Genomic DNA, 17,136 nt, shown 5'->3' with positions numbered 1-17,136 from the left:
GCTCACCTTCTTCCCTCCCTCCCTCCCCCGCGCCGGAGTGATGCTGAGCACGGGGGCAGCCCTAAAACTTCCCGGCCCTGGGCTGGCCCGTCTGCGTGCCCCCAACCCCTTACCGCAGGCGAGGGGCAGCAGCACTGCCTCCCAGAGGGGCCGGAGCATGCACCATTTCTAACCCTACAGCGGCACGGGGCAGTTCGGACGCTCCCACAGCTGAACTGCTCGCTTGGGGGGGGGTCTGGAATCAGGTCAGTACTGGTGGGAGTGGTCAGAAACTTGGATTATTTTATTGCACCAGGGGAGAAAGAAGTCGGGGGTGGGGGAAATCCAAAAGAATACACCCCTCAGTATGGGATCAGCTGTACTGAACGGATGGGGCCGGTCTGGGAACCTAACAGACAGCAGCCACAGCGTGGAGAACATCCTCAGCCCTGCCTGCCCACTTCTTTGGTTGGTGGAACTCAAGCATAGCACAGAGCTGACATGGGCTTTACTGGAAAATGCCTGGGGGATTGTGTTCATCGTTCATTATTTCATGGCGGCCTTGGTGGAGGTAGATCACTTCCTTGCCATGATGACTATCAGGTGCTGAAGTGGCAGCTGCTTTAATATATTCAAAACTGCTTCTGTCTGAGATGGTCTTAGCCTAAGTGACAGGTCATACTAGTTTATCCCAAGCTTCAAAGACTCCCTTTTAGCTGGCTCACAAGAGGGAACAGTGGCCTTTTGGTTCTATTGAATCTCTGCAGCAATGTGTATACATACAGAAAACTGAGTAAGCAGAGCAGGGATTTCTTTAGTATGTGTCTGACCACTTGTTGACAGACAACAGAGATGTACAAGGGAACAAAGAAGGGATGACAAACTATCTCTGTTCATCTTAAGGTTATGGGCCTAGTATGGCAAAAGAGAACTTAACTGAAAATGCCTACCTAGTGGGACACACTACAAAATGTTAAAATACACTACAATAAAAACAAGCTATGTGCCAAGTATGGGGCCTAGAAAATCGATGTCATTTCAATATCCTAGTTTATTATAATTATCCTGAAATGTCAGAGATACCAGGATCGATCCTGCCCCATGAATACCACACTCTCACAGTTATTCTCTTGAACATTATATTGTCACAGAAGCCAAATCAGAATTTAAAATAAGAACCTTTCAAATTCAAAGCATTATTTCTAGACTTAAGAAACATTAATTTCAGCAGAAGTGTTCTACATTCCTACACTCTTTATTTACTGAGTTAATCATTGGTTCTGATCAGTCACCTGTTGTATATTTGCTGTTGTGCAAGTACTTATGTAGTGCAAATATTTATGCATTCCATGGCATTATGGTCAATTTCTATTTTCTAGTCAGAAGAAAAAACAATCCTGTTTCACCTTTATTTAGGATTATATTAATCTTTTCAAATTTAAATTCCCTATTATTTACAATGAAAGAATTGACAAATAGTTTGGGAATTATTTGGAAACGTCTTAACACAGGCTGCCCATTCATACTCCTCATTCTGATTAATAATTATCCACTTGCCCTAATTCAGTTGGCTCTTGAGCTAGTGGTAATAGTGCCAAATGCATCTAACCCCAGTTTATACAAACTGAAAGAATGGGAAATCGGAGAAGGGGAGATACGCTGAATAATTAAAAGAGGTTTCTTTGGTTGGGAAAAGTGCTCCAGCTTTGGGAAACATTGTAGCACAGAAGAAAGAGGGGGGTTTAAAATGAAAATGGAAATAAAAATTTTAAGAGAAGAAAAGATGGGAAGCTTGGGTGGGTGATTTAGGAGAGAGGTACTAGACTGGAATATTTTATTATTAGGTTACTAGTTTGAATCCAGACTGAGACCATAGTAACCAAAAGGGGTTCCTTTCTGTGCCTTGAGTTAGTGATCAGGATTGAGGCACTGGAAAAACTTACATTATTGCTAGATACATTGTACCTGTTCTGTTTATAAATATCCATTTTATAGACAACACACACACAGTATGCAGCAAGGAAACTATCACTGTTTGGTTTCTGATGTCACTAGAATCCCAGCCTTCCACAATGGCCTCTCTTTAAAAATGTAGTCATCCAGGAAGATAGACTGAGGATTTTGCTGTGTCCTATCAGGACCCAATTATTGTGATCACCATTTTGTATGTGGTCCTCTGAGGAGAACTTCCCAGAGGCACAGTTTAAGCTTTCTGTTATAAAAATGCTTCTTTGCGTGAAAGAGCATTTTCACACTGTAGGAAAGCTTTTGCATTGAAATTGTAGCTTTGAGGGTCAGACTAAGGGAATTTAATAAAGCAAATAGGATGGATTTTCTGTGACTTTTAAAATCTCAAAGACTTCTGTTTAATTTTTGCCTCTTAACACAGGCAAATGTACATCGTTTTGCTTGCATTGGTAAAATCAGAAAGTAAACGTTACTTTATTACACTGGTGTTAGAAAAAAAAAATCCTGTTTGTATCAATCAGGGAAACTGAGTTAAAATGCTGCTAGCAGCAACCAGTCTGATGAAGCTAGATTTAGCATTCTTTAGACAAGCCTGCATAACAATTTTTTGCCACTCCTCCCCCAAATGTGATTGAATCCTGACCATTAAAATCAGGTAACTGCACAGGGCTGGGGAAGTGGTTTATATATAAAGGGTCAGGTGTAGCACAGAGGGAGTATTTTTCTCCCATTACTCTCCCTGATGCAGAATGGGAAATCACATCCTTTTGCTGGTTGATACAGATGGCAACATTTTATAACAGTTTTGCAATGGTCAGGGATTGAAAGAATGCTATGGCCTCAGCCTTTGAAGGGTTTGAGGGTATTCTGGTGAATTATATCGTATTACAAAATCAACTATTAAATTCTCATCCCTCAGTGAAGTAGATAAGTATTATTATCTCTATCTCACAGATGAGGGAAATTAAAGCAGAAATGTTAAGTGACTTATCTAAGGCCATAGAAGCAGTCAATATCAGAGCTTTTATTCATCCGATCGCGGTCAATATCAGAGCTTTTATTCATCCGATTGCGGCTCCCATGGTCGCGGTTCGCTGCTCCAGGCCAATGGGGGCTGCTGGAAGCGGCGCGGGCCAAGGGACATACTGGCAGCAGCTTCCATTGGCCTGGAGCAGCGAACCGCGGCCAGTGGGAGCCGCGATCGGATGAATAAAAGCTCTGATATTGACTGCTTCTATGGCCTTAGATAAGTCACTTAACATTTCTGCTTTAATTTCCAAGTGACTTATCTAAGGCCATAGAAGCAGTCAATATCAGAGCTTTTATTCATCCGATCGCGGTCAATATCAGAGCTTTTATTCATCCGATCGCGGCTCCCATGGTCGCGGTTCGCTGCTCCAGGCCAATGGGGGCTGCTGGAAGCGGCGCGGGCCAAGGGACATACTGGCAGCAGCTTCCATTGGCCTGGAGCAGCGAACCGCGGCCAGTGGGAGCCGCGATCGGATGAATAAAAGCTCTGATATTGACTGCTTCTATGGCCTTAGATAAGTCACTTAACATTTCTGCTTTAATTTCCAAGTGACTTATCTAAGGCCATAGAAGCAGTCAATATCAGAGCTTTTATTCATCCGATCGCGGTCAATATCAGAGCTTTTATTCATCCGATCGCGGCTCCCACTGGCCGCGGTTCGCTGCTCCAGGCCAATGGAAGCTGCTGCCAGTATGTCCCTTGGCCCGCGCCGCTTCCAGCAGCCCCCATTGGCCTGGAGCAGCGAACCGCGACCATGGGAGCCGCAATCGGCCAGACCTGCAGATGGGGCAGGTAAACAAACCGGCCTGGCCTGCCAGGGGCTTTCCCTACACAAGCGGCAGCCCCAGTTTGAGAAACACTGGTGTAGAGCTGTGTAGGCTCTATGCTTCTGTCAGAGATGGGGAACAGCAAGGAGGGCCATACTGGTTTATGGGATTTTTTAAAAAGGTGCAAAAATTATGGGATATAGAGGACATTATGGGACTGAGACAGTTGCATGCTGGGAAATTGACTCCTTGCTCCCAGTCAGTCTTGCATGAGTTGTTTTGGCCCCACCATGCATTGTCCAAACTTCCCAAAAAACAGTGCTCTGGACAGTGGTGGGTTGCATACTGGGATACCTACCCCTGGGACACTGCACTCTGCATTGATACAAGCACTCCACTGCTGACCCAAGGTCGCAGGTGCACAAACAATATACTAACTGCAGTGGCTTTATGCCGATGTAACTTGCGTCAACCAAAGTTCCTAGTGTAGACATGTCCTAAGTGTGCAGTAAAGGTTCAAAATAGATTGTATTTGCCACTATTCACTACTATTGTCTTCCCCTTAATTGTTAGTGGTAATATGGTAGGCTTTTAAATGTATTTGCTTTTTTTTTGGGTAGAGTTTATGAAATATTAGATACAAGGTCTGTCTTTTGTCTGTTACATAAAGGGAATGTTCTTTGAAAAAAATATAACATATGCAGACAGTTTCATGAAGTTCTGATTTTGTGTGGGCAGTGTTTCAACTTCAAGGGGTCTATTCAGAATTTATTTAAATTCATACATTTTCAGGAATGTCAAAGGCACAAATCTGTGTCTTTTCAGGACCTTTAGTGTGTAGAGAAAAATATCTAAGTATGACTAATGTTCTACCATTGTCATTCAAAATCTGTTTTCACTGAGCATTTGTTATAGATGTACTCATATTATGCTAACGCGTAGTTGTTAAGTAAATGTAAAATTATAATGGATTTGCATGCTTATTTTGCATACAAATTAGAGTAACAAGAATTTCATATTGCAAAGACCTCAGGAGTGTTTGTGTGTATGTTTTAAATATCACCTCCAATAAAGGTGCTCAGCTGTTATTAGAACTGTTTCAAAGGAGTTGGAAACGCTTTCTTTTTACATATTAAAATCAGGGAATTTGAAAGCAGCCTGATGTGCTTGCAACAAGCCCTCTGAGAGTACAGATGGTGATGAACAAGCATTATATGTATTTTTATAATATGTAGTTACTTACAGACAATGAAATGTAAAATTACCAAGGAAATATGTAAGTTAGCAACAACCTGAGCAAGAAAGCAAAAAAAAAAAAAAAAAAAAAAAAATCTTCCAAACAGCTTAAAAAAAACCCTTAACACCACAAGTACATTTATGTGTTTTGTTTTTCTCCATCTTTTACTGGGTTATGATGTGCCCCATAATTATAGCCTTCACATATTAAAAACGCTGTTTTCCCCCTTTTAAAAACAACAGAACTTCAATAATTCTAACTGGAGTTATCTGCAAACATGATCATTCTCACAAAGCTACTGTGGTCTCACCCTACTTCTCAGGAAAGATTTAATAGCAGACTGCTGTAGCGAGACCTCATATTATAAAGGCTTGGCCTAGACTAGAAAATTAGGTTGGTTTAACTATGTTGATCAGGGGTGTTAAAAATCCATACCCCTGAACGGTGGTGTTAAGCTAACCTAAGTCCCTGTATAGACAGCGCTAAGTTGGAAAAATTCTTCCATCGACCTAGCAACTGCCTCTTGGGAAGGTGGGTTACCAATGCCGATGGGAGAACCTCTCCTGTTTTCACAGGTAGTGTCCACTCTGAAGCACTACAGTGGCACAGCCGTGGTGCTGTACTGTTTTAAGTGTAGACAAGCCTTAAGACATCACTATTTTTGTTAACTATGCTACAGAACCTGTTACAAATGTACTATGGGATATTGTCATAACCACTTGAAACTAGACTATAATTGTCAAAATAAATTAATAGCCACAAAGATGTGCATTAACAAGGGTTTCCTATATGCATAAAGCAATGCCTGTAAAGAATCAGAGGCAGTGTAAGAAAGTCTCTGCATTGTCATGAGCCATTGTTTCCATTTATGTGCATTAGACTATGTTGTGTTCACAACAGATGACTGCACTACTCAGTTGGAAATGAGAGGCTGAGGATCAGTGATCACTTGGTTTTCTGAACATGTCACAATTGCATAAACACCTGTGCTAAATAGCTTTGTGGTAAACCCCTACATAAAAGCTTATAGGGTGAAATTCACATCTGGGCAGAGGGTCAGCACAAGGGCTATGCATCCCTTAAGTCCCCACTTAAGCCCTAGTGTGAGGTAATATATAGGCCTTGTGCTGGCCTCCTGCACAGGGTGGTTTTTCACCCCGAATTAATTATAGCTGACGTGGAGACTTTCACAGAAAGTGTTCTCCCAGGTCAAGGGTGTGTCATTGGTGTGAACACAACACAGCGTGCCCAGCTTGTTCCACTTTCTTCCTCTGATGTGTGGGAGTGACGTGCTGTTTGTGTGTGTGCCTGCACATGTGTACATACATACATACCAGTACCTTCTACTGAACAAAATATATATCAGACTTGCCCTTATCAGTTTGTGGTTATGTCATGTAGTGGGTAGCATGAAAAAGGAGTGACATCTAGAGTTCAGTCCATGGAAACATAGTAAAGTCATTCGGGTGTCATTTTGGAAGAAGGTTTCAAAAGAAGGTGGTCAATTAGAGGCAGTCAAAGGCACAATAATGAGTTAGTTGGCCAAAAGCTATTTCTTTGGAAATATGGAAACTGCACTCCTCAATGTAATAGTTGTAGACCTGTGCCAAATATGTGTTTGTGGTTGGGGTGGTTACTGGATCTGTGAAGATAGGTGTGGTGATCTGTGGCTTTCTTGTCCGTAGGGTTCCATAGCTGAAGCGGATTGTGTTATCTGAGAAGTTGATGCTAGTGTGGGAGTGTTCCAGAGAGAGTTGGATGGATGGATGGTGGTTGCTGAAGTTGTGGTGGAAATCTATGAGGGAGTTTAGGTAGCTTGTCCAGAGGATGAAAAATATCATGGATGTATCCACAAAGGACCATCTTCCTCCAGAAACTCTGGAATACTAACAACTTCTCATGCTTGCCACCAAGCAAGGTCACCTCCTTATACACCAACATACATAGCATTGCTACTTGCCTCAAAATACCTACAAGACAATGAACAACTCTCAGATATCCACCCCAAACACACTGCCAGACTTGCCCATTTCATCCTCACCCATAATTATTTTACCTTCAACAACAAAAACTTAGTCCAAACCACAGGAACAGCCGTAGGTACTAGGATGGGGCCCCACTATGCCAGCCTCTTCATGGGCCATCTTGAGGAAAAAATTCTGGACAAATACACCACAAAACTAGTGACATACCTGAGATATTTCCATGATATTTTCATTCTGTGGGCAGACCGCTTTATCTTCCTCATAGGTTTCTGTGGCGGGTTGGATCACAGAAACCCTCTTGGGAGCTCCCACACTATTACAGGAGGTTTGTGGAGGGGTTCTGTGACGTTGTATCCCCAATCACAGACTTATGTAAAAAGCATCAACCTAATAAGGTCATTTGGTCAGAGGCATGCCAAAAAGGCTTCAACAAGGTAAAAGCACTCCGGTCTGCCGAGCCTGTGCTGGCCAGCCCTGACTTCGAAAAGCCTTTTGAATTGTGTACTGACGCATCAGACACAGGGTTGGGTGCTGTGCTGATGCAGACAGGGGAAGACAGTAAGAAGCATCCCATTGCCTTCCTGAGCAAAAAACTGTCCCCGTCGAACAGAATTACTCTTGTCATAGAGAAAGAATGCTATGCCATTGTGTGGGCCATCAAACAATTAAGACCTTGCCTTTTTAATAGGAGGTTCAGAATTCTAACTGACCATTCACCTTTAGTATGGCTTCACCGAACTAAGGGCACAAACTCCAAACTGCTATGCTGGAGCCTGGTCCTACAGGAGTTTGACATGGAGATTACTCAAATTAAAGGAAAGGAGAACTGGGTAGCAGATGCCCTGTCCAGAAGAGAGGAACTTTAGGTATACTGCCTCCGCCATGGACAGTGTCCAAGTCTCTGGCAGTAAGTTCAGCGGGAGGGTGTGACAGTATACCCCATAAGGCTTTATGGGGGGGGTGCTTATAAATGTATGTATGATATAACTGGAATATGTTTTGTGCTGCCTGTGCCATGTAACGTATCTCCGTAAAGGTTATGGTATACTATATCTAGTCATCCTATTTGTACGTGTATATATATAATTTTCTACTTGAGGTTAAGAATATGGGTTGTATGCTTGCTTGGTTTCTAAGTACGCTTTGTGAAGCATTTGGTCAGCTTCTTTAGGAAGGAATTCGCCAGGTTAAGTACCTGATCAGGAAACACTTGGGGAACAATGCATCTTGGAATGCTCCAATCCACATAAGAAGTCTTCCTGGAGACATGCAAGATACCATGTGGACAATGGCTTCGGCCTGTAAAGACTGAGTCATGCAGGGACATGTGACTTGCCCAGGTGACTCCAGAACTCCATCTTGGATCTGGACTTTGCATAGGAGTGGGGTCTCCACCCACAAGAGAGAGTCTATTTAAACCCATGGGGGACCCCTCCATTTTGTCTTGAGCTGGCTAAGGAAGGAGCCTCTCCCCCCTCCCCCTCCAGGATACTTGAAGGGAACTGGAACAAAGGACAGTAACTACAGGGTGTGTGAGTGATTGCTGGACCCAGGCTAAAAGGAGATTAGCCTGTAAAAGGGAGCATTCTGGAACTGGTGAGGAACTTATCTGTATTTAGTTTGATTAGACATAGATTTGCACATTTTATTTTATTTTACTTGGCGACTTACTTTGTTCTGTCTGTTACTTCTTGGAACCACTTAAATCCTGTTTTCCGTAGTTAATAAAATCACTTTTTACTTAGTAATTTACTCAGAGTATGTATTAATACCTGGGGGAGCAAACAACTGTGCATCTCTCTCTATCAGTGTTCTAGAGGGCGAACAATTTATGAGTTTGCCCTGCATAAGCTTTATGCAGGGTAAAACGGATTTATTTGGGTTTAGACCCCATTGGGAGTTGGGCATCTGAGTGCTAAGGACAAGCACACTTTTGTGAGCTGTTTTCAGGTCAACTTGCAGCTTTGGGACAAGTGATCCAGACCTTGGGTTTGTGTTGGAGCAGATGGGAGTGTCTGGCTCAGCAAGACAGGATGCTGGAGTCCTGAGCTGGCAGGGAAAACAGAAGCAGGGGTAGTCTTTGCACATTAGGTCGCAGCTCCCAAGGGGGTTTCTGTGAGCCAACTCATCACAGTTTCCACCACAACTTCAACAATAGCCACACATCTATTAAACTCTCTCGGGAACACTTCCACACTAGCAACTTCTTGGACACCACGATCAGATTCAACAATGGAACCCTGCAGACTGCTATATACAAGAAAGCTACAGATCACCACACCTACCTTCACAGATCCAGTAACCACCCCAAACACAACAAGAAATCCATTATCTACAGCCAGGCACTCAGATACCACAGAATATGCTCCGTGGAAAGTCCAGGCTATATATCTTTACACACTTAAAATCACCTTCACCAGACCAGGATACTCCATCAGAGAAGTTGATCGCATCATCATGGCACCCAAATACCTCAAGGGAACCTGTTTCAATACAAAAATAAAACCCACTCTTATCACACACCCCTAGTTGTCACCTGCCACCCCCCTCTGGAACCAATACTGGATATCATAAAACAACTACACCCCATACTGGCTGGGAACCCTATCTTGAAAGAAATATTTCCTGAACCTTCTCTTCTGACCTTCAGACAACCCCCTAGCCTCTCCAAGCTCATCATTGGAAGCAAGCTCCCCGTAGACCAGTACACATCAAAGTGATGCCAGACCCTGCCAGAACAACAGATGTAAAACCTATAGACATATCTCCACTGCTACAATGATCAACCCCCCCCCCCATAACACATCTTGCACTTACAAGATCCATGGGTCCTACGCATGCCTATCAGAACAGGTGGAGTATCTCATCCAGTGCACTAAATGCCTCAGCAACTATGTGGGTGAAGCCAGACAAACACTAGTCTTTCGAATGAACTCACACAGGAAAATGTGGGTGAACTTTTCACAAAACTATCACTATATCTGACCTCTCAGTTCTCATTCAAAAAGAAAATCTGCACAATACCTTCAAAAATGAGCCTGGGAGCTTAAATTCATAACTTTGCTAGACACTAAAAATCATGGACAGAATAAACACACTGGATTTATGGTTTACTGCAACAATCTATAACCTACTAACAATGCCTCTCCCAGCTGCCTTTTCCACTGCCCTTTCCCCCCCTCCCTTCCCTTTCCCCGCTATGACTGGAAGGATGTTAATGGGCCCCTTCTCCTTGAGTGTCCCTTGAAATATGTGCCAACTACTTATGCTAAACAATCTGTTTCACCTTGTTTTTAGTTGTGACACTCTGAATAGGTTTCCCAAACCTGAAGAAGAGCTCTGCATAAGCTCAAAAGCTTGTCTTTCTCACCAACAGAAGTTGGTCCAAAGAAAGATATGTCACCTACTTTGTCTCTTTGATTTGTGGTGTTCCTTTTCATTACTTGTCTGTGCATTCAAGTTTAGTTCTTCAATGTGTCACTCCTTTGAGAGCAAAAGGATTAGTGGAACATTGAAAAGACCCACCTTGTCTCAGGACCAACATGGCTTCAACAACATTGCATAACACAAATTGACAACCAGCCAAATTCGTTATATTGGGGTTTTAAAGACACGAAATAAGACTAAGAAGCCATAAAGCAATAGTGCAGCGTCAGAGAGGAAGTGAACTCTAAATTGATTGTTTGAAAAACTCCAGAGACGAAAGCGATAAAAATAATGACTGAACATACATTTTAAAAGCCCCAGAAGGACCATAACCAATCTAGCCTCCCTCAAGGAGACCTGCACCCAAACAATAGAGTGGAATGCATTCTTCCATTTTTATGACCAATCCCATCTTTAATTTTTTTTGCAGGTTACAACATTATGCCGTTAGTATTAAGCCCACTTGATGGAACTGAAGAGCATGTGGTCTTTGTAATTTAAAGCTTTTATTTTAAATCACAGGATTCTGAAATTATATTCAGAAGTCATCTTCCAGAACTAGTATAGGAAGTAGGACTCACTAGAACTGAGTCCCAGTAGCTCAGAAAGGAGACTGACACTGGTCCTGGGGAGAGGTCAGACAATAAGTGTTTCTAGTAAGCCCTATACCCAGTGATGGAATGTAGCTTTTTTTCCCCCTAAGAGATGCACATGCATTACTCTCCTTAACATTAATGAAAATTACACATGACCCAGAGGGGAGAATAGCCTCCTAGTAAAGTACAAGTCTTTCCATGACATAATTAACACCAGAAAAATACATAGCTTTTTATTTAGCATTGCTCAGTTTTTGATGTGAGAAACAAACACTTCCTCATTTCCACATCAGTCATTCTCCAGAGCGCCATTCACTAGGTGCTTTGATGTTTATGATAATTGAATCTCTTTGCTTTAGAAGATTTGACACCATTTACTTCAAAGCAGCAGTCAACTCTATATGCATTCAGTAGGTGCCGATTAGTATTTATAAATTGAGAGAGAATGAATAAATTTAGCTGTAAATTTTAACTATACTGATAATTTCAAGACGTTAGCTCAATAAAACAATTTATTGAAAAAATTGACAAACATGTTCCATAAGTTGGCAAGACAATGTAGAATAAAAATAAAATAAAAGCTTGTCATCAAGTTTCAAAACATCTTGAGCAATTAGTAACTGTTAGACAAATTGCATTTGGTATAAGATATAAGAATAAAACTCACTGTATAGATTGTACATTTTTAAATAATAAAATTTCAGTTAAACTAGACCTAGTTATTTAAAATGAAAAACCTACAAGATTAAAATTGAACCCAAATAATAACAGTGCCTACAAACATATTATTTTTCAGACCACAGAAGTGCATTCAGACCAAAAAACTTGCATTATATGGAATTAAGGGCACATGTTAAGGAGTTAAAAACTGGTTACAAATAATCTTCAAATGTAGTTGTTAATGGGGAGTTATCAATGAGCAGGGTCCCACAGGGACTGGTTCTTGGTCCAATGTTATTTTTATTTGTGATCTAGATGATGACATAGAATCTTGACTGGTAAAGTTTGCAGATGACAGAACAATTGGTGGGGATAATAGATACTGTTACAGAGTGATGTGAATCAGCTATTTAAATAGTCATAATCCAAGAAAATGCATTTTAATATGCCAAAAGTGAGGTAATACATCTGAGAACAAGGACCACACGTTATATCTACAGGATGGGAGACCCTGTCACTGCTTTTCAAAACGCAAAAGGATTTAGAGGTCATTGTAGATAATCACCTCAACATGAGCTCTCAGTACAGTGCTATGGCAAAAAAAGGGATAATGTGTTACTTGGGTGTATAAAAAGGAGATATCAAGTAGGGAAGTGCCCCTGTACGCAGCATTGGTAAGAATGCTACTAAAATACTGTCTTCAGTTCTGGTGTCCACACTTCAAGAAAGGAGGGGAGATACTGGAAAAAATTCAAAGGAAGACCTCAAAATGATCCAGGGGAAAACAAGCCGTATGATGTGAGGTTAAAGGAGCTGAACTATTAACGGAGAGTCTCTATGTCCTAGTAAGGAAGAGCGGATGGAAGATAAAACACGGGAAGGATCTGATGAAAAAGAGTTAAATGAGAGTCCCATTCATTTACATCGCGTAATGGCAGACAGCTGAAAAGTAATTTTTAAGTGCTTAAATACAAATGCTAGACATCTAAACAATAAGATGGGTGAACTAGAGTGCCTTGTATTCAATGAGGATATTGATATAATAGGCATCACAGAAACTTGGTGGAATGAGGATAATCAGTGGGACACAGTAATACCAGGATACAAAATGTATCAGAAGGACAGAACAGGTCGTGCTGGTGGGGGAATGGCACTATATGTGAAAGAACGCGTAAGAGTCAAATGAAGTAAAAATCTTAAATGAACCAAACTGTCCGGATAGTAATTCCACGCTTGAATAATAAGAATATAGCAGTAGGGATATACTACCAGCCACCTGACCTGGATGGTGATAATGACTGTGAAATGCTCAGGGAGATTAGAGAGGCTATAAAAACAAAAAACTCAATAATGGGGATTTCAACTATCGTCATATTGACTGGGTACATGTCACCTCAAGAAGGGATGCAGAGATTAAATTTCTTGATACCTTAAATGATTGCTCCTTGGAGCAGCTAGTCCTGGAACCCACAAAGGAAGAGACAATTCTTAATTTAAGTGGAGCACAGGATCTGGTCCAAAAGGTGAATATAGCTGGACTGCTTGGTAATAGTGACCATAATATAATTAGATTTAACTTCCCTGTGGGAGGGTGGAGGCGGGGCGGGGGACACCACAGCAGCCCAACATGGTAGCATTTAATTTCAGAAAGGGGAACTACACAAAAATGGGGAAGTTAGTTAAAACAGAAATTAAAAGGTACAGTGCCAAAAGTGAAATCCCTGCAAGCTGCGTGGAAACTTTTTAAAGACACCATAATAGAGGTTCAACTTAAATGTATACCCCAAATTAAAAAACATACTAAGAGAACCAAAAAAGTGCCACCGTGGCTAAATAACAAAGTAAAAGAAGCAGTGAGAGGCAAAAAAGGCATCCTTCAAAAAGTGGAAGTTAAATCCTATTGAGAAAAATAGAAAGGAACATAAACTCTGGTAAGTGAAGTGTAAGGCCAAAAAGGAATATGAAGAACAGCTAGCCAAAGACTCAAAAATTAACAGCAATTTTTTAAAGTATATCAGAAGCAGAAAGCCTGCTAAACAATCAGTGGGGTCACTGGACGATCAAGATCTAAAGGAGCACTCAAGGACAGTAAGGCCATTGCGGAGAAACTAAATGAATTCTCTGCATTCTTCATGGCTGAGGATGTGAGGGAAATTCCCAAACCTGAGCCATTCTTTTTAGATAACAAATCTGAGGAATTGTCCCAGGTTGATGTGTCATTAGAGGAGGTTTTGGAACAAATTGATAAACTAAACAGTACCATCTGTTCCTGGTGACTTATTCACCCAAGAGTTCTGAAAGAACTCAAATATAAAATTGCAGAACTACTAACTGTGCTATGTAACCTATCACTTCAATTAACTTCTGTACCAGATGATTGGAGGATAGCTGATGTGACACCAATTTTTAAAAAGGCTCCAGAGATGATCCCGGCAATTACAGGCTGGTAAGCCTAACTTCAGTACTGGTCATACTGGTTGAAACTATAATAAGAACAGAATTATCAGACACACAGATGATTGTTGGGGAAAGTCAACATGTTTTTTGTAAAGGGAAATCATGCCTCACCAATCTACTAGAATTTTTTGAGGGGGGTAAACAAGCATGTGGACAAGGTTGATCCAGTGGATATAGTGAACTTTGATTTTCAGAAATCCTTTGACAAGGTCCCTCATCAAAGGCTCTCAAGCAAAATGAGCTGTCCTGGGATAAGAGGGAAGGTCCTCTCATGGATCGGTAACTGGTTAAAAGATAGGAAATAAAGGGTAGGCATAAACGGTCAGTTTTCAGAATGGAGAGAGGTAAACAGTGGTGTCCCTCAGAGATCTGTACTGGGACCAGTACTATTCAATATTTTCATATATGATCTGGAAAGAGGGGTGGCAAAATTTGCAGATGATCTAAAACTACTCAAGATTGTAAAGTCCAGAGCAGACTGCAAAGAGTTACAAAGGGACCTCACTAAACTGGGCAACAAAATAGCAGATGAAATTCAGTGTTGTTAAATGCAAAGTAATGCACACTGGAAAACATAATCCCAACTATGCATATAAAATGGTGGGGGTCTAAATTAGCTGTCACCACTCAAAAGCGAAATCTTGGAGTCATTGTGGATAGTTTTCTAAAAACATCCACTCAGTGTGCAACGGCAGTCAAAAAAGCTAACCGAATGTTGGGAATCATTAAAAAAGGGATAGATAATAAGACAGAAAATATCATGTTGCCTCAATATAAATACATGGTATGCCAACATCTTGAATGCTGTGTGCAGATGTGGCCACCCCATCTCTAAAAATGTATTGGAATTGGGAAAGGTACAGAAAAGGGGAACAAAAATGATTAGGGGTATGGAACAGCTTCCATATGAGGAGAGATTAATAAGACTGGGACTGTTCAGTTTTGAAAAGAGATGACTAAGGGGTGATATGATAGAGGTCTATAAAATCATGACTGGTGTGGAGAAAGTAAATAAAGAAGTGTTATTTATAGGTCTGTCATTTAATCGGTTAACTCACGCCATTAACTCAAAAAATTAATCATGATTAATCACAGTTTTAATCACACTGTAAAACAATAGAATACTAATTGAAATTATTAAATGTTTTTGGATGTTTTTCTATATTTTCAAATATATTGATTTCAATTACAACACAGAATACAAAGTGTACAGTGCTCACTTTATATTATTTTGATTACAAATATTTGCACTGTAAAACTGCTAAACAAAAGAAATTGTATTAGGTGAATTGAAAAATATAAGTACTGTAATGCAATCTCTTTATCATGAAAGTGCAACTTACAAATGTAGATTTTGGGAGGGTTGGGGTTACATAACTGCACTCAAAAACAAAACAGTGTAAAACTTTAGACCCTACAAGTCCACTTAGTCCTACTTCTTGTTCAGCCAATTGCTAAGACAAACTAGTTTGTTTACATTTACAGGAGATAATGCTGCTGGCTTCTTATATACAATATCACCTGAAAGGGAGAACCGGCTTTCGCATGGCACTTTTGTAGCTGGCAATGCAAGGTATTTACGTGCCAGATATGCTAAACATTCGTATGCCTCTTCATGCTTTGGCCACTATTCCACTTATTTTTTGTACATAATTCTCATGAAAGTTGAACTTACAAATGTAGAGAGATTGCACTATGGTACTTGTATTAAGTGAATTAAAAAATACTATTTCTTTTATTTTTACAGTGCAAATCTTTATAATAAAAAATAAAGTGAGCACTGTACTCTTTGTATTCTGTGTTGTAATTATCAGAGGGTAGCCGTGTTAGTCTGTATCTACAAAAACAACAAGGAGTCTGTCCTTGTTGTTTGTGTTGTAATTGAAATCAATATATTTGAAAATGTGAAAAACATCCAAAAATATTTATATAAATACTATTCTACTATTGCTTAAGATTGCAATTAATTCTGCAATTAATCAGGATTATTTTTTTAATCACACAATTAATCGTGATTAATTTTTTTAATCACTTGACAGTCCTATTTACATCCTTCTCATAACACAAGAACTAGGTGTCACCAAATGAAATTAATAGGCAGCAGATTTAAAACAAATAAAAGGAAGTATTTCTTCACACAATGCATAGTCAACCTGTGGAACTCTTTGCCAGAGGATGTTGTGAAGGCCAAGACTATAACAGGTTTCAAAAAAGAACTGGATAGGTCAATCAGTGCCCATTAGCCAGGATGGGCAGGGATGGTGTCCCTAGCCTCTGTTTGCCAGAAACTGAGAATGAGCGACTGGGAATGGATCACTTGATGATTACCTGCTTTGTTCATTCCCTCTGAAGCACCTGGCATTGGCCACTGTCAGAAGACAGGATACTGGACTAGATGGACCTTTGGTCTGACCCAGTATGACCATTCTTATGTTCAACTTATTCAGCTTATCAAACAGCAGATTGAGAGATGACTTGATCACCATGTCTAGATACTTACACCTAGAAAAGAAGTCTGATAGTGCGGGGAGGGTTCTTCAGTCTTGCTGACAAGGCAAAGCAAGATCCAGTCGTTGGGAACTGAAGTTGAATAAATTCAGCATTAAATAAGCAGCAGTGAAGGTGTTTAAACATGGGAACGGCTTACCAAGAGAGGTGGTGGACTCACCACCACTTTAAAATGAAATTAGATATCTTTCTAAAATATATGTTTTGAGCCAGGGAGAAATACTGCAGTGTGTGTGTGTGTGGGGGGGGGGGGGAAGACAGGGAGTGGTTCAGGCTGAATGGTCATGGTGGCCCTATCTGGCCTTGCAATCTGTCAATCTATGATACTCCTATTCATCCTCTTCCTTTATGGGTCTTGGGGAGAGCAGGATTGCCTACGTTGCCCTCAGCATTCTCATAACACTTGTAGCTCTTTATCATCATGCCTACAATCTGAGCTCATGCTTCAGGGCTTTAGATGGCTGTCTGCAGTGGTCAGTGAGGATTCACCCTCCCAGTGCACAGTTATCAGTGGGGGCAAGAG

At 40.8% G+C, this 17,136-nt stretch overlaps 2 protein-coding genes across 7 annotated transcripts in view; one reads left to right on the top strand and one right to left on the bottom strand.

Moving 5' to 3' along the window:
* The window catches only part of RIPOR2 (RHO family interacting cell polarization regulator 2), a 181,157-nt gene that overhangs the window by 274 nt on the left and 163,747 nt on the right, over positions 1 to 17,136 (top strand). The window lies entirely within an intron of this gene.
* CARMIL1 (capping protein regulator and myosin 1 linker 1) overlaps positions 1 to 17,136 on the bottom strand; it is a 360,331-nt gene that overhangs the window by 332,950 nt on the left and 10,245 nt on the right. The window lies entirely within an intron of this gene.

Source organism: Chrysemys picta, chromosome 2 (genome assembly GCF_011386835.1).
Source record: "Chrysemys picta bellii isolate R12L10 chromosome 2, ASM1138683v2, whole genome shotgun sequence".
NCBI classification, from domain to species: domain Eukaryota; kingdom Metazoa; phylum Chordata; order Testudines; family Emydidae; genus Chrysemys; species Chrysemys picta.
The sequence above is the reverse complement of the archived record's forward strand: the minus strand, read 5'-3'. Positions and strand labels throughout refer to the sequence as shown.